Source organism: Narcine bancroftii, chromosome 6 (assembly GCF_036971445.1).
Source record: "Narcine bancroftii isolate sNarBan1 chromosome 6, sNarBan1.hap1, whole genome shotgun sequence".
NCBI classification, from domain to species: domain Eukaryota; kingdom Metazoa; phylum Chordata; class Chondrichthyes; order Torpediniformes; family Narcinidae; genus Narcine; species Narcine bancroftii.
Genome location: NC_091474.1, coordinates 151923520 through 151948695, shown reverse-complemented (window position 1 = coordinate 151948695; position 25176 = coordinate 151923520). Strand labels below are relative to the sequence as shown.

General features: G+C 42.7%; 2 long non-coding RNA genes across 5 annotated transcripts in view; one reads left to right on the top strand and one right to left on the bottom strand.

The window, feature by feature from the left end:
- Window positions 1-7443: 7443 nt before the first annotated feature.
- The window catches only part of LOC138737631 (uncharacterized), a 31619-nt gene continuing 13886 nt past the window's right edge, over window positions 7444-25176 (bottom strand). For all 3 annotated transcript variants that reach the window (XR_011341092.1, XR_011341093.1, XR_011341091.1), the window contains one exon: window positions 7444-8629. This is a non-coding gene — a long non-coding RNA (uncharacterized lncRNA). The remainder of the gene's footprint in view (window positions 8630-25176) is intronic.
- The window catches only part of LOC138737632 (uncharacterized), a 275427-nt gene continuing 262349 nt past the window's right edge, over window positions 12099-25176 (top strand). For both annotated transcript variants that reach the window (XR_011341095.1, XR_011341094.1), the window contains exons 1-2: window positions 12099-12172; window positions 21632-21696. This is a non-coding gene — a long non-coding RNA (uncharacterized lncRNA). The remainder of the gene's footprint in view (window positions 12173-21631; window positions 21697-25176) is intronic.

The window sequence follows — 25176 nt, the reverse complement described above, 5'->3', positions numbered from 1 at the left end:
AATGAAGCACATATACAGAGACAGGACTTTGTAATCTGCCTCACAAACTCAGTGTCATTGTCAAGCTTAGTATCCCTGATGACATTAGCGCCAGGTGACCACAGCAAGCTTGGCTTTCACTAAAACAGACGGGCACTGAAGTCTTTCTCTCGTAATCTGGTGCTGGGCTCAACATTTAGCTTTGAATTTTTGGATTTCTAATTTTTAAAAATTTCTTTCAATGGAAATATTTTTCTACAATATGAATTTAAGTCATCTTCTCTGCCAGTTCACATTTCGATCTAAAATGAAATAAAAATAGAAAATGTTGGAAATACTTAGCAATTCCAGCTGGTTTCCAGTTTGTGCAGTTTTTGCTTCATTGTTTAGTTGCTCATCTAAAATAAATACTGGTGTTTCAAATTGTTATTGGGTTCCATAACTGAATCTTCCAAAGTGCAGATCTTCATTTGTTTTACAGCCTGGAATAAAAAATCTTTGTGATTTGAACATGGAAAAAATGTTCAAGATGTATTGTATTTGAATCTGGTCACCTCATTACAGGAAGAATGTAGATCCTTTATAGAGGTTGTAGAGATGATTTGCCAGGATGCTGCCTGGATTGGAGACCATATCTATGAAGCAAGGTTGACTGGCAATGGCTTTCCTCTTTGGAGCCTCAAAGGATGAGAGGTGATTATAAGTATATTAGAATATGTGGAGTTTATGTTGGGTGGACAGCGAACACCTTTTTCCTAGGGCAACAATAGGAATTACCAGAGGTCATCCATTTAAGGTGAGTTGAGAAAAATTTAGAGAAGTGAGAGGTAAGTTTTTTATGCAAAAGCATGGTGAGTGTCTGGAATGCAATTCCAGGGGTTACTGCTGGAGGATGTTACAATAGGGACATTCAAAAGTTTCTTAGATAGGCACACGATGGAAAGAAAAAGAGATTGTGGTAGGTGTAGTATGGATTATGGATGGTCATGTGACTCCTCCATTTGGAATCATGTAGGAATGTGGATTGAGGAAGGACATGTGACCTCTCCATCTGGAACTTGATTGGAAGTCACCTCACCTACCAATCAAAGTCATGCCTTGCCCACAGTTCAGTGCACACCTGGTCTTTGGTCCCTTTAATTGCCTCATTGGAACCTGAGCCAGACTCTCCACAAGTGAACTATGGCTCTTTTTCTCTTCTGGGACGAACCTGAGCTCCACTTCAGGTTAGGAACCCTGAACAACACTGGAGGATCATTGGTAAGGTGTGCACAGACAAATGGTTGGGAGTTGTAGTATTGTATGCCTAGTTTAGTTAGATAAGAGCTGTATCGGCCAGGAATATCAAAGGGTAGTGGGTATCATATGTTATATAGTGTGTTTATGTGTGTGTCTTTCACCCTTGTTATGACTCCCTACACATGTAAATAAAAGCTACTGTTCAATCAGCAGCGTTCAGACTCATTACCCGTGGGACGCATTGAACCAGTTTCACCCACACGGTTTCACCCTGCTGTGGGCAGGGTCCATAGAGTTTCAACTGAATGCAGCTGGAGGGGAGATGTTTTGGAATTGGGGCAGGATAGCTAGTGCAGGCAGGAAGAATAGGATGCTCTGGTGGACTGACGATAGTGCAGGGTTTGAGAGCTTGGCAAGCATGCTAATGGAACGTGGTAAGCACCTGAACCCACATTGTGAGATGTGATGTCCCTCTTCAAGAAGTTGGAGGTTTCCAAAAACTAAGGCGAGTCAGAGAGCCGCCTTTTAGCTGCTAGCATCTGAGAAATCAAGGGGAGATCATAGAAAGGAAAGATTTGGAAAATGCCCAGAAAAATAAGATGGAGGTGACCCAGCAGTGCTGCTGTGCACTACAGGAGGCAACGCAGGCTGCCCAAGTCTGAGTCACTGATCTTGAGGTGAGAGGGACAGAGGTACCTTGCAGGCTACTTAAAATGCAACAGCTGTGCACAGCTGGCCACTCCAGCTGGCAGAACCACATGGATCACCCCCTTCAGTCCCAACTCCTGGCAGGGGAGACAGTATACATGTTGACACTTGCCCCAAGGCTAGGGGTTAATTGCCTGAATTTAGAAAATATAAAGTTCTCCACCCCAGATATCTCAGAACATTGATGATATCTTCCTCCAGGGCTCTTCAGAGGAAGCAGTTGCACAAGCTCTCGATATGTTAATCACCTCTCTCTGGGCACAAGGATGGGCCCATTAACCTGGAAAAGGTACAGGATCCCAGTTAAATAGTCCTTTTGGGCATCCAGGGACACTCTGGCAGCAGAAAAACTCCCGCGGCTGCTAAAACCAAAATCCTCAATGCAGTGGTGTCTACCAGCAAAGTTGAAATGCAAAGTTTTGTAGGTCTTTTGGGTTACTGGCCACCAACATATTCCCCATCTCACCTCGCTCCTCCGTCCACTGTACAGCATTTCCAGGAAACCAGCTATGTTTCAGTGGGTACCTGAGCAACCAACTGCACTTGAAATCGCAAAACCAGAGGTTGAACAGGCACTGTCACTGCCCCCTTCCCAGATTTGAGTACCCTTTGAATTATGTCTCTACCATAAAGACAATAGTCGAGCGCAGCCTCTGACAAAAGTCCCTCCATGAAGTTGTCTCCCGCTACTCCCCATTAGAGCATCAGCTGCTCGCCTGCTATCTCGCACAGTTAGCCACAGAGCACCGCAAAGCAGAGACAATCATACCCAGCTGCACCCCCCCATCATGCAATGAGGATACCACCCATAAGGAGAGCTGTTCCCAGCAGTCATAGTTAAGTGGAAATGGTACATACAGACCTGAAGGGGTGCACCACTTACATGAACAGATCATGTCCTTGCCTGAAAGTGATGGCTCCCCTACACTACAGCCCTCCCCCATGCCCTGTGGTCAATCATTAGACACCCTAGATCCCGGAGAACAGCAAGAAACTTGGTTTACTAATGGCTCCAGGCAGTGGAGCGGCAGCAAACAGTAGTGGAATGCAATGGCGCTCCATCCTGCCATGGGTAAAACACTGACACAAGATGGGGTGGGGGTGTCCAGCTACTTGGCCAAACTGGTGGCTGTGGTGCTCACCCTAAAAGAGACTACCAGGCTAGTCTGGATCTCCATGGATTCCTGGACTGTGGCAAATGGCATGGTAGTATGGTGGCAGATCCACAGCCGCCCACACTGTGGCCAACAGCACTGGCAGTTTGTTTGGCAGGTGGGCGCATACATGTGTGATATGTGAGTGGGAAGGGAAGGTTGAGAATTACTGCTCAAGACCCAATTGTTACTGAAATATTTTGCTTGAAAAAAAGTTGTAATTGGTCCATTTCCTTTGGAGTTATGAAACCATGCACATAACAAGTCAATTAGATACGATTAAAACAGTAGTTTTCAAACTTTTTCTTTCCATCTACATACCACCTTAAGTAGTCCCTTACCAATCAGAGAGCACCGATGGCATAGGGAATTATTTTAAAGTGGAATGTGAATTTTAAAAAGGTTGCTCACCTTGGTCTAGAACCTGATTAGAAGTCACCTCACCTGCCAATCAAAGTCAAGCCTTGCCTTGGTTTAACTAAGGTTCTGAATATAATCCAGGAGAGGTCCCCACACCATTTGAAACTTTTTTGCTTGTATTTTACTAATTGAATAAGCAAATCTTTTCTAGCTTTGAACAAGACATAATATCTCTCAGCCACTGAGAGTGGGTAGGCGGGGCAGCTTCCCTCCATTTTATTAATATCGCATGTCTTGCCAAAAGAGAGGAAAAGGACACAGTACGATATTTGAATGGAGTTGAACGAATGTCATCTTCTCCACTGCCACCAAAAAGAGCAACCAAAGGGTTGGGTTCTAGATTTAAATGAAAGATTAAGGACAAGGTTTGGAACACATCCCCTCCAGTATTTTTCGAGGCTAGGACACATTGGGAACACATGAATAAGGGAAGCCTCACCTCTCCTACATTTGTCACAAGAAGAATCCACATTTGAATAAACAAGAGATGATTTGATTTTGGACTTATGAGCCCTATGTACAACTTTAAATTGCAACAGACAGAGAGAAGAATTAACCAAATTAAAAACTGAATCTCAAGCCTCATCCAACAGTGAAAGGTTTAAATCCTGTACCAAGGCAGTTTTAATTTTATCAAGAGGACCACGTCTTTAAACCTGCCAACTTATCATGGATAACAGATATTAAACCTTTGCATGAGGATTGGAAACTAAGAAACACGTCAACAGTATTTGTACCAAATATCTCAGGGAAGTTTGGTAACTGAGAGAATAGAAAATACCTGATTTGCAGATATCTGAGGAAAAAAAAGACTAGTTGGCAGGTTAAATTTTTCAGAAAGTTGTTCAAATGATGCAAAACTATTATCAATAAAAAGATCTTTAAACAACTCAATACTCATTCTATACCATGCTTGAAATGCAGAATCACGTGGAGAAGGATGGAAGAGATGATTGGATAAAATAGGATTTGAAAGAAAAAATCCATTGGAGCCCACACTCTCACAGTATCCTGATTACCAGATTATCAATTAATTTAGTTCAAGAAAGAGGAAGTGAGGTTCCAAGATGTGCTGGAATGGAAAAGTTTTTAACAGAATTCAACTCCAATACTATCCAAAATGGACTGTCAACTCAGTAATGAAAGTCTAACCAAAAAGTAAACTTGCGTATGTTAGCCTCCCAGTAATAAAATCAGAAATTAGGCAACACCATGCCTCCGTCTCTTTTAGATTTTTGAAGATTAACTTTATTTAGTTGAGGGCTAAATATATATGATGATATAACAGAATCTAATGAGTGAAAATAAGATTTAGAATGGGTCAGTATAGATGGTAAAAATATATAAAAAATTAGGCAAAATATTCATTTTGATAAAGTTGGCCCATCATGGATGTAGACAGGGGTGACCACTGTGTTAAGCTGTTTCACGTGTTTTAACAAAGTGAGAAAACTTTCTTTAAAGACACTTTATTTGTGACTGCAATACCGAGATAAGTAAATTGATTTTACCTGATCTTAAAAGGAAGGTTAGTAAAGGTTAAAAGCTAAGGGTTCCATTATTGTCACGTAATACCACATTTAGAGTGTAACGTACATGAAATTCTTTAACTTTGTCTACCGTAAGGAAGACAGAGAGTCACCACTTTATCCAGCACCCCTCACAGAAATGAGGCCCCAGCAAGGTACAAACTCATGACCCCAGTTCACAAAACCAGTGCTCTAAACACCTAGCTATCACAAGGAAAAGCTCACTTTTATGTAAATTGAGTTTGTATCCTGAGAACTGACTGAATTAGGTGTGTAATGACAGCGTGAGGAGTAGGGAGGTATCAGGGCTTGAGATGAAATGCAAGAGATCATCCGCATAAAGAGAAACTTTATGTTCAACTCCTTCCTCCAAATCCCTAAGATATCCCCGCAACTTCAGAACTTGATTGCCAATGGCTCTATGGCCAGTTCAAAAAGTAATGGCTTTAAAGAGCACCCTTGATGTGTTCCCCATTGGAGATTGAAAGGTTGTGACTGTTGAAAGTTGGTGAGGATTGAAGCAATAGGGCACAAGTACAGTAATTTTATCCATGTAATAAAACTTGGTCCAAAATTGAATTTTTCTAAAATCGCAAATAAATATTTTCAGTACACATGATCAAATCCTTTCTCTGTGCCTTGAGAAAGAAGACATTCAGGAACCACATCTGAGGGTGAGCACAAAATATCAACTAGATCCCTCACATTAAAATAAGAGTAACAATTTTTAATAAAGCCTGTTTGATCTTCAGATATAATTGATGGTAAAATGTTTTCCAATCTACAGGCCAAAACTTTAACCAAAATTTTGACATCAGCATTTAATAAAGAGATTGGTCTATAGGAGGTGCGTTGCGTTGGATCTTTACTTTCTGTGCATAAGAATGATATATGCCTCTTTGAATGATGCAGGAAATTTACATGCTTAAATGAGTGAGATAACACAGAACTTAGATGAGATGAAAGCAAAGAAGAAAATTATTTTAAAAATTCCACAGGAAATCCATCAAGACCTGAGGATTTTCCAGATTTCAATGAAGAGATAGCTGCAACTATTTCCTCTTGTGATATAGGTCCATCTATTCTCGTTTTCTTTTCAGGGGAAAGCATAGGGATATTTAAATTATTTTAGAAATTTTACATCAAATTGTTATCATTTGGAAATTCAGAAGTATAAAGTCAAGAATAGAAATAGAAACATGTGACCTCTTCATCTGGAACCTGATTGGAAGTCACCTCACATACCAATCAAGGTCAACCCTTGCTCACAGGTTGGTGAACATCTGGTTATTGGCCCCTTTAATTGCCTCATCAATACCTGGGATGAACCCTCCAGCTGATGGCATTATAAAGCCCCCCCCCCCCACCTCCTGCACGTAAGCCATCACTCTCTTTCTCTTCTAGGATGAACCCGAGCTCCACTCCAGGTTGGGAACGGTGGGCAACACTGGAGGATCGTTGGTAAGGTGTGCACAGACAAATGGTTGAGAGATGTAGTATTATCGGCCTAGTGTCCCTAGTTTAGTTAGATACGAGCTGTGCCTGCCAGGGATATCAAGAGGTGGTGGGTTTTGTATGTTGTAACTTGATTGCGAAGCCTTCTACCCACGAGCGGGTGTGAGGGTATAATTTAATCTGGTGAGTGTGTGCCTTTCACCCTCACGCCAACTCCCTACACGTGTAAATAAAACTCTACTATTCAATCAGCCGCATTCAGATTCATTACCCTTGAAACCTGTCAAACCTGTTTCACACACAGAATAGTGGGGAAATAATTAGATTGTTTTGGAATAGGTTGATAAAGATTGGCATAACATTGTGGGCTGAAGGGCCTATACTGAGCTGTTTTGTTCCATCCATCGGGGAGTTACTCAACAGTCATATTTTTTGTAATACAGAAATATTGTTGAAGGATTTTAGGGCTACGTAATACTCTTTGGCTTGGCTTCGCGGACGAAGATCTATGGAGGGGGTAAAAGTCCACGTCAGCTGCAGGTTCGTTTGTGGCTGACCAGTCCGATGCGGGACAGGCAGACACGGTTGCAGCGGCTGCAGGGGAAAATTGGTTGGTTGGGGTTGGGTGTTGGGTTTTTCCTCCTTTGCCTTTTGTCAGTGAGGTGGGCTCTGCGGTCTTCTTCAAAGGAGGTTGCTGCCTGCCAAATTGTGAGGCGCCAAGATGCACGGTTTGAGGCGATATCAGCCCACTGGCGGTGGTCAATGTGGCAGGCACCAAGAGATTTCTTTAGGCAGTCCTTGTACCTTTTCTTTGGTGCACCTCTGTCACGGTGGCCAGTGGAGAGCTCGCCATATAACACGATCTTGGGAAGGCGATGGTCCTCCATTTTGGAGACGTGACCCACCCAGCGCAGCTGGATCTTCAGCAGCGTGGACTCGATGCTAATATGCATATAAAAACACCCCGTACATGAATTGGAAGGATACAGTAGCTTTAGTAAACATATGATGCATATGATGTAAGAGGAGATGAATACTACTCAGATTCACAAATATAGCTCAACATGTTGCAGTTCCTCAGAGGCATTCTTTCCATTGAAAACAACTAAGGTGTTTGACAACTGATGCATTAAATAATATAGCCGAATCTACTGCAATGGAAATAATGTTGAACATTAGTATTTCAAAAAATATGCAGTCAGATGTTTCAACAGATGCATCAAAGAGATTAAAATCATTAGAACAGGAGTTTGAATTATGGACATGTAGAATGATACTGTATAATACTGAAGGAGACCCTTTGGCCAAATTCGACTGGTGACCTCTCTTCATCTCTGCACAGGCTTTGAACAGCCTGCTAGAGGTGCAATTTCATTTAAAATTCCATGACCGTGGGGTCTGCATCCAAGATGGCGGGACCTCTGATCGGCAGCAGCCACAAGGGGTCAGAGACTCCAGGGGAGCGGAGGATTGGCACAGGGCACCAGGAAATGGAGAGACCATCCCCCGTCTGAGAAGGAGAAGCAGAAGAGATGACCCACAGGATGCTGACCACAGTGGTGGACCAGTAGGGGTCTCTGCGATGGACTGCTGGCAACTTGAGGCGAGGAACCCATGGAGGCTGTAGGCTGCTGCTGTCGGGAGACTCATGCTGGGCTACGGACTGCTGGAGACTGGCTCAAAACTTGCTGAAGGGGGTACCAGCTGTTGGAACTGGGATGCAAGGGGGTGCCAAAGGCGCTGAAGGGTTCCTGACCGTATTGGAGGCTCAGATCTGTAGCTCAGGTTGCCAATGGTTTGAACTGGATTCTACGTGGCTGTGGAGGCTGCGGAAATGCTGGTGGCAAATCTATGGACACTCGGTGACTCTGGGGACTCTGTTCTGCTTCACTTTCTCTGTCTGGAAGAGGCACTTCAGCAATTTCTGCCAATGGCAAATCTGTCTGCCTTACAGCAGGCAAAAGCAATTTCATGTAATATGACAAAGACAATAAATTTAATCTTGAATCTTAATAGAGCTCTTTGGTTTTAAATCCCTTGTTCTTTCCTCATTGTTCTGCAATTCATACTTTTTCAGTTTCACTCAGTTCCCTTTAGAAAATCACAGTTGAGTCTTCAGGGCACAATGTTCATAGCTTGTAGCGTCTGAAAAAGAAAATACCCTGTGACAATCTGTTGCTCTCTCTCTGAAGCACATCTTTGTCATGCTGCTGATTCCTTCAACCACTACCTGCCAGACAAGCAGACGACTGCTGAGATGATACAGTCCCCAGACATACTTTCAAGGCATTGCTACTGCAGTTCATCCTCTAAGCTCAGACAACCTCTTCCATTAGAAATCAGCAAACTTTTGCAAGCCATTATCGTGAAATACTGCAGTTATTACTATCCAAAGGCTTGGATTATTGACCTCCAGACACTAGTGCAAATCCCATCATGGCAGCTAGGGAATTGAAGTTCAACTGACAATATAAAATATAGAATAAAACAATAGCACCATAAAAGGTATCATAAAAAAAACCATCTGCTTCATTAATGCCCTGCACAGAAGGAAATATGCTGTCCTTATCTGGTCTGGTCTGCATACAAATCAGCTACATCATTGTGCTATATCATGATGAACTATTCCGTTCAGTTGGGGAAGGACAGTAAAAACTGGTCTGTAAAAGAAAGATAGAATAAGCTGCTACCACTGGCATTCATCTGCATTGCAGCACTCACTTGAGCAGAGGCACTCATTTTGGACAGAAGCACCTTGAAATCAAGCATTCAGGTTGCAGAAGGGTGAATATTTATCTTTTGTGTGGAATAGGATGATGTGTTTTATAAATTAAATATGGAATGTTTATCTTGTATTTTTTTTAATATGGAGAGAGAGATATGGCAGATAATGATCGCAGGGTGAGAAGGTTTGAGAACATGATGAATGGAAAAATTAAGTTCTAATTTTTGAATCATGCTTGGTTGTATCTTTCCGTGAGCAGTCCAGGCAAAAAGCCATTCATGCTTTTTCCTCCTTCCTCCTTCTAATTATTCATTGTTTCTCTCCTGTCCTTGCTCCTCGCCACCTCTCCAGAGAACTGGCCGCAAGGGTTTTCCTCTTACAATCATTAGCTTTAACATCAGTGTTTAATTCTGTCAGTCAATGGCCAACATTTGGTATAACATTATGGTTCAAATGTAGTTGATCTAGTGGATTGCCACAGTTTACAAAGTCAAAGAATTCTGCATCATGAAAACCGTTCCTTTAGGTCCAACTTGTCCATGCAGAGAAAGATAGTCCCATCTGCCTATGTTTGCTCACATTCCTCTAAACATTTCCTATCCAGTTATGTTTCTGAACATCTTTTGAACATAACAATTGACCCCACATCTACCAGTCATGTTACTGAGAACATGTAGTGCACGTTAAAAGAATCAAAGGCTAGTTGATCCAAACCAAAGCTTTTATTAACTAGAAGACTGGAGTGTATCACAAGTAGGTCAACCAGTCCAGAATGATCTGGGTCTGGCTAGGAGCAACCCTTTAAGACCTGTCAGAAGGTATGGCTATGCTCTCAGCCAATCACAACCGTCCTATACCACAATATATACATATACACATTCAACCCTTCTTTGAGAACTGACACCGGGGTGAATGGAGGACTGTAAAAAACAAGGGGGGGGAAAGACTGGTGGGAGGTTAGGGGCTGTAATGGTCGGGGCCTGATTGTCCGGCGTGACTGCTGTGGTGCTGGGATTGGGGTCACTGGAGTTGTGTCACTGGCGGGCTTGTTGGCTGTGGCCACCACCTCGCTCAATTCCCCAATGGCATTGTCGACAGGCTGGCCTGAGTTGGTGGGGTGGTGCTGATCCCTCTGTTCAAGCACGTGACCTAGGGGAGAAGGATTTGGAGGAGGTTGGGTTGGGTGCAATGCCGGGTCCGATCCGGCTTGGGCTAGGACCCTTACCGAGACTGTGTCCTCCCGCCCATCTAGGTCCTCAATGTATGCATAATGTGGGTTCGCATGGAGCAGCGTCACTCGGTCAACCAAAGGGTCGTTCTTTGAGTATTGGATATAGCATCGCAGGACAGGTACGGGAACCGTGAGCGTGGTTATTCCCGATTTGGATTTCCTCAGGAAAGAGAACATCCTTTTATAGGGCGTGGTATTGGTCGCGGTGCATAGGAGGGAGCGGATGTAGTGTAGGGCGCAAGTGAGCACGTCCTGCCAGCGAGCGGTGGGGAGGCCTTTGGACTGGAGGGAAAGCTTAACCGCTTTCCAGACGGTGGCATTCTCTCTTTCGACCTGCCCATTACTGCGTGGGTTATAGCTGGTGGTCCTGCTCGAAGCAATACCACACTCCAGGAGGTATTGCTGCAGCTCAGCGCTCATCAGTGAAGACCCCCGGTCACTGTGGATTTAACTGGGGTACCCGAAGAGCGTAAAGTCAGTGCAGAGGTGGTTGATAACTGTAGGTTAAGTTCAGCCGAATTGCAGTCTGAAAAAATTTCTCGAGGTTGGCATCATGATCCTGCATGTCATGGCCGCAGATGGTGATGTTGTCCAGATACAGGGAAGTAGCTGTTAGCCGGTTCTGGTCTACCATCCGGTCCATTTCCTGCCGGAAAACCGCGACACTCTTCGTGACCCCAAAGGGTACCCTGAAAAATTGATACAGCTGCCCATTCGCTTCAAAGGCCGTGAAAAGTTGGTCTTCTTGGCGGATCAGGAGCTGGTGATAGGCCGAACGTAACTCAAGTGGAGAACACATGATATTGAGCGATCTGATTCACCATATCCATGATCTGTGGGAGGGGGTACGCATCCAGAAATGTGAAGCGGTTGACTGTCTGGCTGTAGTTAACCACCATCCGCGGCTACTCCCCGTTTTTAACAACCACCACCTGGACCCTCCAGGGACTTGAGCTGGGTTCGATCATGCCCTCCTCCAGCAGTCTGCACACCTCGCTTGTGATGAATTTCCTGTATTCATAACTATATTGCTGGCTTTTGGTTTCCAGCCAGGGGTGAGGTTTGCAAAGAGTGATGGAGGAGCGAACCGGAGGGTGGAGAGGCTACAAGTGGGGCACCGGGGCACGGGGGTGGGTGGCTTGGGCTGTCACTGGCAGGAGGCCTCCGGGATGGAGTGGATACAGACAGAGAGTGGGCCGTGGGGCCCCCCATAGTGCAGGGAAACAGTTCGGAAATGGCACTGAAAATCCAGTCCCAGCAATACGGGAGCACACAGTTGAGGGAGGACTAACAATTTTAAATCAATAAATGTGATGCCCTGGACTTTCAGGATCACCATGCAATACCCCTTTACCCCAGTCGAGTGTGATCTGGTCGCCAATGAAATCTTCTGGTCAGTGGGGAGAATGACCAGTCCGCAACGGTGGGCCAGGTCTGGACGGATAAAACTCTCGATTGACTCAGAGTCAAATAAGCAATTTGTATGGTGTCCATGCACTTTAATCAGTTCCATTGCTTTTGTGAGGGGATGGGGGCAGTCCTGGTCTAGGGTCACTGATGCAGCGACCTGTGCTGGGAACAATGAAGTCTTGCGTGATGACGTCACGCAGCATCAGGCTTGAATTGCACTACCTGTGTGTGGTGATGTCACAGAAGCAGTCAGGCTGGAGCTGTCAGCATCGAGTAGCTGGGCTGCTGCCTGCAACCTTCTAGGGGCGTCGGCCTGCCAACAGTAAGTGCTGGGGGTCACTGCTTGCATTCGGAAGTGGGGCGGTCAGTCATTGGCGGTAGCGGTGGTGGGTACCGGGTCAGTAGCATCGGTAGCGGCGGTGGGTACCAGGTTGGCAGTGACATTGGCAGCAGTAGTGGCAGCAGCGGTGGCGGGTACCTGGTCGACAGCGTCGGTGGTGGCAATAGCGGCAGCAGTGGCGGCGGGTCCTTGGTCAGCAGCAATGGCAATGGTAACAGCGGCAGTTCTCAGGTTGGCGGCAGCGGTCGCTGAAGTTGGGGCCGGGGCCTAGGCAGTCGTTGCTCTATGTGGGAGGTCCAAGCAGGCCAACGTCATCACGGCGAGGGTGGAGTGTACCTTCTGTGCTCAGCGCCTGCCCCGTGACGTCAGGCACTGCTGTGTGATGGAGCCCTCGCTCCCATTGGACGAGAACTCTGGAGATGAGATGTCTGAATGCGAGGGTGATGGTTGGGCCTCACACGAGGCACTGTGTTTGACAGTGGCCATTTTGGAGTGACAGACTACAGCTAAGTGCCCATTTTTAATGCACTTCTGGCACCTGGCTCTCCTTGCCAGACACTGGGACCTGCTGTGTTTGTCCCTCCTGCAGAAGTAGTATTTCGAAGTCGCATCAGGCAGTGTAGCAGTGGCCGACAGGCCATCTGTGGGCCGTGGGGTAGTAGGGTTGATTGAGGGCATCCTACTCACTTAATAGCATGGGGTCCAGCCCTGAGAGTAAGCGTCCACACTTAAGACCGCAGCCTCCATCGTCTCTGCGATCCGGATCACATCCTCTAGGTTTTCTCCCCTGTACTCTAGCAGGTGCTGCCTCACCTCATTCAATCTGACCCTGGCCACATAAGCATCCCAAATAAGATCGTTGGTGGTCTCAACAGCTTTTGGTCTGTGCAAGCACAAGCTCTGCCCAGTGCCCTTAGTGCTTGGAGATAAGCTTTACAGGACTCACCGGGCAGTTGCCTCCTGGTCGCTAGTTTGTACTGGATGTAGACCCTGTTTACCGGTCGCTCATAGAGTCCTTTCAGCACCTTCATGGCTGTGGCGTAAGCGGCTGCGTTCTGGATGCTCTCATAGACTCTGGGGGACATCATAGACATCAATACTAGTAGTCAATGGCCGTCCTCCACCACAGCAGAGTCAGATAGTTGTAGGTAAGCTTCGAAACACCTCAACCAGTGCTTAAATTCATTCGGAGCTGTAGTCAACTGTGGGTCAATGCTGAGGCGTTCCGGTCGCAGCATACATTCCATCCCTTGAAAACTTTCTAGTTAATAAAATTGTAGTGCATGTCAAAAGAATCAAAGGCTTGTTGATCCAAACCATGTAGGTCAACCAGTGCAGAATAATCTGGGTCTGGCTAGGAGCAATCCTTTAAGACCTGCCAGTAGGCGTGGCTACACTCTCAGCCAATCACAACCATCCTATACTACAATATGTATATATATACATATATATATGTATATATATATATATATACACACACACATTAGTGATAGAATCCCTACTATCCACAGTTACAGATCTGTAAACTTTTCAGGTTCTTGCCAACCAAAAACTGGACATGGAGAAAAAATAATCAATTTCAATGTTTGCATGGAGTTGGCATGTTAGGTGCCCACTAACTGATGTGTCTAGAGCTGATTGCTTGCAAACTATAGCATGGGGATGTCTTCAATGCTTGCAGAGCGATGTACTCCCTTTGCCTGCTGGTTTCTGATAGAAAAGAATGAGACTGAGTCAGTAATCTGTGAATAAACAGCTTCAGTGATCTCCTTTATGCTACAGATCCATTCTATGGATCCCTGAAAACATTTCCAGCTTCAAACTTGAAGAAGCTGGAAGCCATCCAACTTACTAAAAATTAACAGGAGACATGACAAAGTCAGTCAGGTCACTGGTGTTTGGCAGTGTATAAGAAGGCTGAAATGCAAGAGTATCAAACCTTCCCACAGAGGCTCCAGATTCCCTCTCCAGGGACACTATTTCTTGGTTTGCCTGTGGACTTCAGCCTGGGTTCTCTAAAGTGTATTTGCATCAGCTTTAAATACAGAACATAGTACTGGCCCGTCAACCCATGATGCTGTGCCAATCCATGTAAACCAACTCCACAAAAATTTGATCCTTCCTGACCTCACACCCATGACCATCTAATTTTCTTAATGTCATGTCCCTATTCAAGAGTCTTTTGAATGTCCCCATTATACCAGCCTCCACCATTATACCAGGCAATGCATTCCAGGCACCCACCACTGCCTGTGTAAAAACCTAACTCTGACTTCTCCCCTAAACTTTCCTTCAATCACCTTATACAGATGTCCTCTGGTATTTGCTGTTGTCACCCTGGGATAATTGTGCTGACTGTCCATTCTAACTAAACCCCTCATAAATCTTATGTACCTCCATTAAGTCACCTATCATCCTTCGTTGCTCCAAAGAGAAAAGCCCTAGCTCTGTCAACCTTTGATATAAACTCTCGAGGCAATGCAGTTGTGGGCAGAGATTCCTCAATTTTCAGTAAAGAGACTAAATTACTTGAGGTTTTCTTCTGATGCTGTCACCCTGCCAGAGCATTGGCTTTCACCTACATTGCAGCAAATAAGTTTCCCATAGAAAAGAATGCATGGCAAATAATTGTAAAATATACCTTTTATAAAACCTAACCAGTGAAGGTTGAAAGGATCTCTCAGAGATCATGTTGTTGGTGTTCTTTTGGTCTCATATGACTCCAAGGATGTTTTTGAGGCATTGAAAGGGTTAACTGAATGGTTGCGAAGGGGACTGAAGACATGAGTGGAATTGATGGACACCTTTCAGTTTTAATTTATTGGTTTTCCAAACACGAGGCAACGGTGTTAAAAAGAGTATGGGCCTTGTTCATTTTTGCATCACGTTCAGGAGATTCTCAAATGAAAGTGAATGGAACTGAAACAGCAGAAGTAATCCACACTACATGGACAATTGTAGTGTAGGGATTTGACGACATTTGACATAATAAGTGTTTTCATGTTGCCATTCATTTACTAACATTGATATATGCTTTTGAAAATTTGTTTATCACAAACTGCACCTCATTGTGTGAGTGAAGTCAGAATATAGTGCCAGCTGCCAAGAGGACATCTTGAAGTAAGGAACTCCAGGACTTTGCCTAAATAATGATAATAATACATTTCCAAGAAAGGATGATGTGTGGCTTGCTAGTGCCAACTTTTTTCTTTTGGGTGTTACAACTATGGGGTTTTGAGAATGCTGTTTAAGAGCATGTATCTTCCTTAATGCACTTTTGTTGTACCTGTGTTCACTGTTTGTGGAGATATTGAATATAAAAGTGAAGGGAATACCATTTGAGCAGACAAGCACTATTCCAGTGGGAATTCAGAGAAAACAACTGCCATTTCACTCACAACATCCAAAATATCATATCAGATTTAATTTTGCCTTCACAAACTCAGAGCAACTTCTCCCTCCGGTTACTCAGGATTATGTTCTCTTCTTTGGCTTGGCTTCGCGGACGAAGATTTATGGAGGGGGTAAAATGTCCACGTCAGCTGCAGGCTCGTTTGTGGCTGACAAGTCTGATGTGGGACAGGCAGACACGGTTGCAGCGGTTGCAGGGAAAATTGGTTGGTTGGGGTTGAGTGTTGGGTTTTCCTCCTTTGTCTTTTGTCAGTGAGGTGGGCTCTGCGGTCTTCTTCAAAGGAGGTTGCTGCCCGCCGAAATGTGAGGCGCCAAGATGCACGGTTTGAGGCGATATCAGCCCACTGGCGGTGGTCAATGTGGCAGGCACCAAGAGATTTCTTTAGGCAGTCCTTGTACCTCTTCTTTGGTGCACCTCTGTCACAGTGGCCAGTGGAGAGCTCGCCATATAACACGATCTTGGGAAGGCGATGGTCCTCCATTCTGGAGACGTGACCTACCCAGCGCAGTTGGATCTTCAGCAGCGTGGATTCGATGCTGTCGGCCTCTGCCATCTCGAGTACTTCGATGTTAGGGATGAAGCCGCTCCAATGAATGTTGAGGATGGAGCGGAGACAACGCTGGTGGAAGCGTTCTAGGAGCCGTAGGTGATGTCGGTAGAGGACCCATGATTCGGAGCCGAACAGGAGTGTGGGTATGACAACGGCTCTGTATACGCTTATCTTTGTGAGGTTTTTCAGTTGGTTGTTTTTCCAGACTCTTTTGTGTAGTCTTCCAAAGGCGCTATTTGCCTTGGCGAGTTTGTTGTCTATCTCGTTGTCGATCCTTGCATCTGATGAAATGGTGCAGCCGAGATAGGTAAACTGGTTGACCGTTTTGAGTTTTGTGTGCCCGATGGAGATGTGGGGGGGCTGGTAGTCATGGTGGGGAGCTGGCTGATGGAGGACCTCAGTTTTCTTCAGGCTGACTTCCAGGACAAACATTTTGGCAGTTTCCGCAAAACAGCACGTCAAGCGCTGAAGAGCTGGCTCTGAATGGGCAACTAAAGCGGCATCGTCTGCAAAGAGTAGTTCACGGACAAGTTGCTCTTGTGTCTTGGTGTGAGCTTGCAGGCACCTCAGATTGAAGAGACTGCCATCCGTGCGGTACCGGATGTAAACAGTGTCTTCATTGTTGAGGTCTTTCATGGCTTGGTTCAGCATCGTGCTGAAGAAGATTGAAAAGAGGGTTGGTGCGAGAACGCAGCCTTGCTTCACGCCATTGTTAATGGAGAAGGGTTCAGAGAGCTCATTGCTGTATCTGACCTGACCTTGTTGGTTTTCGTGCAGTTGGATAACCATGTTGAGGAACTTTGGGGGGCATCCGATGCGCTCTAGTATTTGCCAAAGCCCTTTCCTGCTCACGGTGTCGAAGGCTTTGGTGAAGTCAACAAAGGTGATGTAGAAACTTCCAGGCAAACCTCAAAGCAAAGCTCGAGGATGCAATCCGCCTCACGGACTCGTACCCTGAAACCCTCTGGGATCAGCTGAAGACTACCATACTGCAATCCACTGAAGAGGTACTGGGCTTCTCGTCCAGGAAAAACAAGGACTGGTTCGACGAAAACAGCCAGGAAATCCAGGAGCTGCTGGCAAAGAAGCGAGCTGCCCACCAGGCTCACCTTACAAAGCCGTCCTGGCCAGAGAAGAAACAAGCCTTCCGTCGCGCATGCAGCCATCTTCAGCGCAAACTCCGGGAGATCCAAAATGAGTGGTGGACTAGCCTCGCCAATCGAACCCAGCTCAGCGCGGACATTGGCGACTTCAGGGGTTTTTACGAGGCTCTAAAGGCAGTGTACGGCCCCTCACCCCAAGTCCAAAGCCCGCTGCGCAGCTCAGACGGCAAAGTCCTCCTCAGTGACAAGATCTCCATCCTCAACCGATGGTCAGAACACTTCCAATCTCTTTTCAGTGCCAACCGCTCAGTCCAAGATTCTGCCCTGCTCCAGCTCCCTCAACAGCCCCTAAGGCTAGAGCTGGATGAGGTCCTCACCCGGGAAGAGACATAAAGGCAATTGAACAACTGAAAAGTGGCAAAGCAGCAAGTATGGATGGAATCCCCCCAGAGGTCTGGAAGGCTGGCCGCAAAACTCTGCATGTCAAACTGCATGAGTTTTTCAAGCTTTGTTGGGACCAAGGAAAACTGCCTCAGGACCTTCGTGATGCCATCATCATCACCCTGTACAAAAACAAAGGCGAGAAATCAGACTGCTCAAACTACAGGGGAATCACGCTGCTCTCCATTGCAGGCAAAATCTTCGCTAGGATTCTCCTAAATAGAATAATACCTAGTGTCGCCGAGAACTACTGACATGGTCTTTGCCCTCAGACAGCTCCAAGAAAAGTGCAGAGATCAGGATTATGTACTGTACTGAGAATAAACAAATTTCTTTCACACTTATTTCTTCAGCATGTAGATTCTTTTCACATGAGTTCACTGGTCATTGCTCCTAACATAGACTTGACTCTACAATGTAAGTTAAAGCAAAGATTTTAATCATCAAAATATTAAACATATCTCTCATTAGTCCATAATGTTGGTGAAACAGACAAGAAATGAAAAAGTACATATTTGTTCCTGTATTGTTTAAAAGTCATGATTCACAATGCATTTTGAGGAGGCCAAAACTGATTCTGTTTAGTGGGGTATATAATACAGTCAATGATACAAAATGAATAATTTGATGAGAATGATGCAGTGATATGAAGATTAATGTTCAAAGTTCAGATTTAATGACAAGATACACATGACATCACATGCAACCCGGGGATTGTTTTCCTCTAGGCCAGGCAGGATTTTTTTTCTTACACTGTGCACTGTATTCAATAAAAAGATAAGTATACAAAAGAGAGAAATATAAACAAAGAAAGCAATGCAAACAAACTGACTGTGCAAAGCAAAAAAAAAATCAGTCATAAATAATGTGCAAAGTAAGGGTCCTTAAATGAATGGGTTAGGAGTCTGATGGTGGAAGAGTAGCAACTTTTCCCGAACCTGGTGCTGCAAGTCTTGTAGCACCTATATCACTTCCCTAATGGCAGCAGCGAGAACAGAACGGGTTCTGGGTGGTGTGGATCCTTGATGATAGCTTGTTGTTCTGCGATGGCAGTGTTCCCTGTAGATTTTCTTAATGGCAGTGAGAGTTTTGCTTATGTTGTACAGGGTTGTGTCCACTACCTTTGCAGGGCTTTCTGTGCAATGGTATTATTTTTTGACATACAGCTCTGTAACAGACATTTTTATACAGCCCACTATCTTGATATCATCAACAAATTTGTAGATGGTGTTGTCGTACTGAGCTACATAGTTATAGGTTTAAAGTGAGTCATCCAGGGGACTAGGTATGCAGGCCTATGGTACTCCAGTGCTAATTGTAGAGAAAATATTCTTGCTAATGCTCACTGTTTGGGGTCTGGAGGTGAGGAAATTTCACGTTGGGATATTGAAGCCCAGATCTTGATGTCTGCTGATCAGTTTTGAGGGGTTGATGCTGTTGAATGTTGAACTGTAGTCATTAAAGAGCATCCTGATGTATACATCTTTGCTGTTCAGGTGTTTCAGAGTTTTTTGTAGAGCCAATGAGATGGCATCGGCCAAAAACCTATTGCTACAGCAGGCTCCCTTGTGTGCAATTATCATAAGATATTTCAAAAACAAAGGAATCAAACTTGAGATTATGCCTCTTACCACAGTGTAAAAGAGATACTCAATTTAACTAGCCAGCAAATGGAATAAAATATTTAGGGATTTGAATAGATAACAATTTAAAGAACATATTTAAATTAAATTATAACCCCTTAAAAAATTGATGAAGATTTAAGAAGATGGATGAAATTACCTATAACTTTATTGGGAAGAATTAATTGTATAAAATTGAATATTTTTCTCAGGATACAATACGTTTTTCAAACATTCCCTATTTTTATTCTAGAGAAATGTTTTCAGGAACTGAATAAATATTTTAGAAAGTGTTTATCGAAGGGCAAAATTTTGAGTTTCATTAGGAAAAAAAATTAACTTCGAAATTTGAATTGCGAGGTTCGCAACTTCCAAACTTAAAAGATTAATATGATGCACCACAATTGAGATTTATTTCTTCCCTTTTTTTGTGGAGGGAGAAAAACCAGCATGGATTAAGATATAGACTGATAAAATAGGGGAGACAATACCTGAAGATTTTATATATAAATGTGATAATAGATTAATAATTGGAGATAAAGAAATGCCATTGTTGAAACATTTGATTAATATATGGTACATGTTCAATTGGAACAAGGAGTTATGGGATACCTAAAATGTCATTCATTCAAAATAGACATTCCTTTTACAATGAACAGACTTTTTAATACTTGGTATAGCAAAGGAATAAGAGAATAGTGGATTGTTTTAAGGGGAGGAACTTATGACATTTGATCAATTGAAAGATAAATACAGGATATAAAATAATACAATATTCTGTTATTATCAATTAAAGGTGTTCTTGAGGGATAAATTAGGTCTGACAATTTTATTGCCTGAAAGGAATGAAATAGAAAGCTTGATCTGTAATAAATCTATTTCAGCTATGTTTTCATTATTGCAGAAGGGAACATGGAAACAAGGAATTCATAGATCTAGACAAAGATGGGAAATTGATTGGAATACTAGTATTGAGGAGAAAAATTGGTTGGAATTATGTCACGATAGTCAGATAAACACAATAAATGTTAATGTTAGGTATAGATTGGTTCAATTTTTGCATCAATTATATTTTACTCCACAGAAATTAGATAGGTTGAAATCAGATTTATCAGATAAATGTTTTAGGGGTAATCAAGAGATAGGTACTTTTTTTTACATTCTACTTGGTCATGTTTAAAATTGAGACCTTTAAGGATGGATTTAGCAGTATTTTTAGAATGGGTTACTAAAGTTACATTTCCTCCAGATCCAATGCTTTTCCTATTAGGTGATATATCTGAGATTAGGCCAGAACTAAAATTTAACATGTTTCAAAAGAATCTTGTGAAAATTGCACTGGCAGTTGCAAGAAAATGCATAGCAGTGTCATGGAAATCAGATTCAAATTTGGGAACAGATAGATGGCACGCTGAAATGCATAGTGAAAAAATCACATATAATTTAAGGAATCATTATAATAATTTATTTAAAAATAGTGCCCATATCTACATACTGTGGATATCATATTATGAAATTATCCCCTTAATCCCAAACCTTTCAACTCCTTGGTGTTTAAAGGTTTAATATTATAGAGGCAAAATTTGATTAAATTTATTGTAATTTTAGTAACCAGATGTATTTTTTTTTCTTACTCCTCTATTTTGTACCCTTTTCTTTCTTTTCTACATTTTTTCTTTGTTTTATTTTCCGGGGTATAAAATAAAATACTATGTATTATTGTTTAGTTTTGAATGAGAGACCACCCTGTAGATATTAATACATGTATTGAATTTAAATAAAATATTCAAAAAGCTTAAAAAAAGGGAATCAAACTGCAACATAAGGGTGTCTGAGCAAAATAGTGCAAAAATCTGCCTTTATGACACCCCTTGAGTACTTTTTTTCTGCATGGAAATGGCTCAGTATGTCAGTTATCTAATCATAAAATTCTTATCTTTTAATTGAGTATTTTTTTAATTAAAAAGATTGCAGTCTGTCACATACCCTGGTTTGAGTGTTTTCTGAAGAATTATGTTGTCTGATACATTCTGTTGCTATGGTACATTTGTAAGGCCAGGTTGGCTCTCAGTGAAATCTGGTATTAAAAGATTTTGTGGCTCATTTATCAGATTTTCTTGAACCATTCCCTCTCCTGAAGATTATTGCAACATGTTATGGTTATATAAAAGTGTCCGCCCTCTGTTCTTTCATCCATTGTTTTTGTCCAATCAGGGAGGCAAATACTGCCAAGCCAGATAAGACCATAATCTAGCCTCCATGACTGTGAATGTTACAGAACATAACCTTTATTCTGATCTTTTCTTTCTCTAGCTGCAGGGTATTTACAACAGCACTGGATCCTCCTGGTTGAGATCAGCAAACACGTCGCAGATTAGGTCTGAGTATAATTTTGAGAGTTCAATGACATATACATTCTGCAGCCATAATGGTACCTAAGATATTCCAATGCAAAAATTAAATTGAAACAATATATCATGGAACTAAAACAGACATAAATATAAATTATGTTATTATTATGGAGAGTCTAGGACCAGAGGGCACAGCCTCAGAGAAAAAAAGACTTTAGCAAATGATGGTTTGAATGGCCTAACCCTTCTCTTATCTCTTTTGGTCTTATAAAGGAATAGTTAGATAAATGTTCACAATTGTAGTTAATAATACAGATAGATCTACTAGTGGTCCTAGAGTAGTTTATAGTTAAGGTTAGGGTAGTATCGGCAGGTTCAAGAGCCTGATAGCTGTTGGGGGAAAAAAAAGCTCTTGAAGATTGAATTGCTGGACTTACGGCTTTTGTACCTTCACGCAGAGGGCAGCAGTGACAAGGGTGTGACCAGGGTGATAGGGATCCTTTATAACAGTTGTTCTCAACCTTTTTCTTTCCACTCACATACCACTTTAAGTATTCCCTATGCCATAGGTGCTCTGTAATTAGTAAGGGATTACTTAAGGTGGTATGCGGGTGGAAAGAAAAAGTTTGAAAACCACTGTTTTAATCATACCTAATTGATTCATTATGTGCACGGTTCCAATGGCAATTTTTCTCAAGCAAGATATTTCAGTAACAATTGGGTCAAGAGCAGTGATTCTCAACTTTCCCTTCCCACTCACAAACCACCTTAAGCAATCACTTACTAATCACATAGCACAGATGGCATAGGGATTACTTAAAGTGGTATGTGAGTGAAAAGAAAAAGATTGAGAATCCCTGCTGTAAGATGTTGGCTGTTTTCTTGAAGCACCATCTCACATACAGGTAGATGCCTTCAACTGATGGGAATTCAATGCCCATGATTAACTTGGCTAGGTTTGCCTGGGCCCTTGAGCTACCACACAAGTCCATGATGTAACCACTTCCTCTCATTTTCACCGTGCACCATTGGAAGTTTGATGGAATACCTGATGACATAGCAAATCCCCACAAAATCTTCGAAGATATTATCATTGGTGTGACTTCCTCATCATTGCCTCGATGTCCTGGCTCCAGGAGAATCTTTTCGATAATGTGGACTCCCACGAACAAGACAGTACTAACCCACTCCAACATCACCCCTCCAATGAATACAGGTGCATGGTTCATTGGCCTCTCTTCCTGAAGTCTATAACAGTGGTTCTCAACCTTTTTCTTCCCACTCACATATCACTTTTAAGTAATCCCTATGCCATCGGTGCTCTGTGATTAGTAAAGGATTGCTTCACGGGAAGGAAAGTCGAGAATCACTGCTCTAGACCCAATTGTTACTGAAATATTTTGCTTGAGAAAAATTATCATTGTTCCATTTCCTTTGGAGTTATGAAACCGTGCACTTAACGAGTCAATTAGGTACGATTAAAATAGTGGTTTTCTTTCCACCCACATACTACCTTAAGCAATTCCTTACTAATAACAGAGTACCTATGGCACAGGGAATACGTAAAGTGGTATGTGAGTGGAAAGAAAAAGGTTGAGAACCATTGGTCTACAATATGCCCTTTAGTCTTACTGATGCTGAGAGCAAGATAATTGTTCTGGCTCCACACAACCAGATTCTTGATCTCCATCCTATATTTTGACTCATTGTTAACTATGATTCAGCCAACAGTGATGGTGTCATGAGCAAATTTACAGATAGCATTGGAGCCAAATTTGGATATGTGTTGAGGGAATAGAGCAAGGGGTTAAGCACGCAGCCTTGAGGTACAACCTTGAGTCTCGATGCTCATTCCATTAGCACCTAATTATTTTGCATGGAAATAGGAATATGAGCAAATTAACTCAAACTAGAATATAGCAGTGATCACTTCTGAGTGAAATAGTGACAATCGGAAGAAAGTTAGTCTGGATACTTCAGTGTGGAATTTACCTCAGCAATTTTGATTCTAATCTGGTGTCAGTTACACACTTCACAACATGGAAAGTCATGACCGGCATATTTCCTCCCTTATCAGCATCAAGTAACATTTCTCGGTGCACAGAGAGAAAAATCAGCAAACAAACTACCCTGAGATAACCAATAAATTGTCAATAAAAGGGCCTTGCATTTATCATTGATATTTTGACCATCAAATGTGGGAGCTGTTTTCAAAACTAAAACTTTATTTCTAGCTATTGATTATAGTGTGCCAAAGGTGTGTGCCCCATGCTCTTCCTGAGATTGCAGTGGTGCAGACCACTGATTTGGGCAGGAGATCACATGAAAAATATTCACATACAATGGATGCCCTCTCCGCATTTCCACACCTAATTTTCCCTTAGCTATGTGGTTGCCTTTTATCCATAGCTTTATGTTCTGGTACCTCTCCCAGTGACCAGTGCAGGCAAGACATGACAGCTAGGAACCTCACAAGCTGCTACCAGTAGGGCCATTTTAGTTTATAATTCTGAATGTAAATTACTGGAGTGCTTTTTGAACAATTTTGTTAACAAATTTCATGAGTTTTTTTTTGTGGGAGGTCCAATGGGACATTAAAATGCAGCACATGTTCAACACACCATAAGAAGATGGAATCCATTTTCAGGCCATCAGATTTCTCACTGACCATTCAATTCCTTTCCACAATGTATTACATAACCGTGTCATCTGAAACAACTGCAGTAAAATATCTTTCCACAAATTGGTTCAAGAATTATTCTTAAACTGGACTTCATGCATTTAACTCCATGGAGATTTTGGAAAGGTAATGGTAACTAAAAGTTTCCATCATTCCTCAGACAAACTTATTAGAAGACAACATAGAAATCTTAAGTATCTCACAATGAGATATATAGGTAATTAATTCAATAGTTCAGCATAATTTGGATGATCCATTTTGTTAATTAGCTTTTTCACAGTGATAACACCTTCTGAGTCAAAAAGATAAAATTGGGTTCTCATTCTACCAATTCTAGAAGGATGGTGCTGAGATAACTTAGCCCTATCAGGTGTTATCTTTTAAATGAGAATTTTAACTCAGTTGAGGTCTTCCAGATGCCATCAAACATTAGGGTTATCCCTTGGATTTCAAGATGTATTTATCCTTGATATCTATCAATAGCCAGATGGTATTGATCTTTAACCAGTGACATTAGAACTGATTGTTTAGTCATTTAACCCATTGCCATATTTAAGATAAACTTAGCATATTTTCCTTCATGAGGATGGTGATCTCTTCTTGGAAGTGCTTTAATTTAATTTAGTTTTAATTTTGAGATTCAGCACATTAAGAGGTCCTTCTGCCCACAAGCCCATGCCACCCAAATACCCCCACGTGGCCTATAGATCTATTAACCTCCATGCATCTTTGGAACATGGAAGGAAACTGGAAGAAATCCACATGGACATGGAGAGAATGTACAAACTCCTTACAGACTGCGAAGGATTCGAACCCAGGTCACTGAT